This window comes from Musa acuminata, unplaced genomic scaffold (assembly GCF_036884655.1).
Source record: "Musa acuminata AAA Group cultivar baxijiao unplaced genomic scaffold, Cavendish_Baxijiao_AAA HiC_scaffold_493, whole genome shotgun sequence".
Taxonomy (NCBI): domain Eukaryota; kingdom Viridiplantae; phylum Streptophyta; class Magnoliopsida; order Zingiberales; family Musaceae; genus Musa; species Musa acuminata.
In genome coordinates this window covers 122,501-125,000 of record NW_027020738.1, presented here as the reverse complement: position 1 = coordinate 125,000, position 2,500 = coordinate 122,501, and positions in this window count along the sequence as shown.

Genomic DNA, 2,500 nt, shown 5'->3' with positions numbered 1-2,500 from the left:
CTCACGACGGTCGCCGCGGCACACAAGAACAGCCCAAAAACAGGCCAAAACAGCCCAAAAACGGCCAAAACTGGCCATTTTTGGCACTCTGCGCGAGCGAAGCAGCGAGCGGCCGGACAGCGAGCGAAGCGAGAGGCAGCACCGTCCCTGCTATACGAAAGCCCCATCCAGCCCTGTGCCACCCGGGGGGTTCCAGGGTGCTGAGATGGCTGACGTTTTGCTCCGCTCACGACGGTCGCCGCGGCACGCAAAGAACAGGCAAAACTGGCCAAAACAGCCCAAAAACGGGCCAAAACTGGCCATTGTTTTGCTGCGCGAGCGAGCGGAGAGCGGCGAACAGCGAGCGAAGCGCGAGGCAGCACCGTCCCTGCTATACGAAAGCCCATCCAGCCCTGTGCCACCCGGGGGGTTCCAGGGTGCTGAGATGGCTGACATTTTGCTCCGCTCACGACGGTCACCGCGCCACACAAGAACAGCCCAAAAACAGGCCAAAACAGCCCAAAAACGGGCCAAAACTGGCCATTTTTGGCTGCGCACGTAGCGAGCGGGCGAGGTAGCACAGCGACGCGAAGCGAGAGGCAGCACCGTCCCTGCTATACGAAAGCCCCATCCAGCCCTGTGCCACCCGGGGGGTTCCAGGGTGCTGAGATGGCTGACGTTTTGCTCCGCTCACGACGGTCACCGCACCACGCAAAGAACAGGCCAAAAAACTGGCCAAAACAGCCCAAATACGGGCCAAAACTGGCCATTTTTGGCTGCGCTGAGCGATGCGGCGAGCGGCGAACAGCGAGCGAAGCGAGAGGCAGCACCGTCCCTGCTATACGAAAGCCCCATCCAGCCCTGTGCCACCCGGGGGGGTTCCAGGGTGCTGAGATGGCTGACGTTTTGCTCCGCTCTCGACGGTCACCGCGCAATGCAAGAACAGGCCAAAAACTGGCCAAAACGGCCCAAAAACGGGGCCAAAACTGGCCATTTTTGGCTGCGCGAGCGGCGAGCGGCGGACAGCGAGCCGAAGCGAGAGGCAGCACCGTCCCTGCTATACGAAAGCCCCATCCAGCCCTGTGCCACCCGGGGGGGTTCAGGGTGCTGAGATGGCTGACGTTTTGCTCCGCTCTCGACGGTCACCGCGCAATGCAAGAACAGCCAAAAACTGGCCAAAACGGCCCAAAAACGGGCCAAAACTGGCCATTTTTGGCTGCGCGAGCGAGCGGCGAGCGGCGGACAGCGAGCGAAGCGAGAGGCAGCACCGTCCCTGCTATACGAAAGCCCCATCCAGCCCTGTGCCACCCGGGGGGTTCCAGGGTGCTGAGATGGCTGACGTTTTGCTCCGCTCTCGACGGTCACCGCGCAATGCAAGAACAGGCCAAAAACTGGCCAAAACGGCCCCAAAAACGGGCCAAAACTGGCCATTTTTGGCTTGCACTGAGCGAGCGGCGAGCGGCGGACAGCGAGCGAAGCTGAGAGGCAGCACCGTCCCTGCTATACGAAAGCCCCATCCAGCCCTGTGCCACCCGGGGGGTTCCAGGGTGCTGAGATGGCTGACGTTTTGCTCCGCTCTCGACGGTCACCGCGCAATGCAAGAACAGGCCAAAAACTGGGCCAAAACGGCCCAAAAACGGGCCAAAACTGGCCATTTTTGGCTGCACGCGAAGCGAGAGGCAGCACCGTCCCTGCTATACGAAAGCCCCATCCAGCCCTGTGCCACCCGGGGGGTTCCAGGGTGCTGAGATGGCTGACGTTTTGCTCCGCTCTCGACGGTCACCGCGCAATGCAAGAACAGGCCAAAAACTGGCCAAAACGGCCCAAAAACGGGCCAAAACTGGCCATTTTTGGCTGCACGAGCGAGCGGCGAGCGGCGGACAGCGAGCGAAGCGAGAGGCAGCACCGTCCCTGCTATACGAAAGCCCCATCCAGCCCTGTGCCACCCGGGGGGTTCCAGGGTGCTGAGATGGCTGACGTTTTGCTCCGCTCTCGACGGTCACCGCGCAATGCAAGAACAGGCCAAAAACTGGCCAAAACGGCCCAAAAACGGGCCAAAACTGGCCATTTTTGGCTGCACGAGCGAGCGGCGAGCGGCGGACAGCGAGCGAAGCGAGAGGCAGCACCGTCCCTGCTATACGAAAGCCCCATCCAGGCTGACGTTTTGCTCCGCTCTCGACGGTCACCGCGCAATGCAAGAACAGGCCAAAAACTGGCCAAAACGGCCCAAAAACGGGCCAAAACTGGCCATTTTTGGCTGCGCGAGCGAGCGGCGAGCGGCGGACAGCGAGCGAAGCGAGAGGCAGCACCGTCCCTGCTATATACGAAAGCCCCATCCAGCCCTGTGCCACCCGGGGGGTTCCAGGGTGCTGAGATGGCTGACGTTTTGCTCCGCTCACGACGGTCACCGCACCACGCAAGAACGGACCATAAACAGGCCAAAACAGCCCAAAAACGGGCCAAAACTGGTCATTTTTGGCTGCGGCGAGCGAGCGGCGAGCGGCGAACAGCGAGCGAAGCG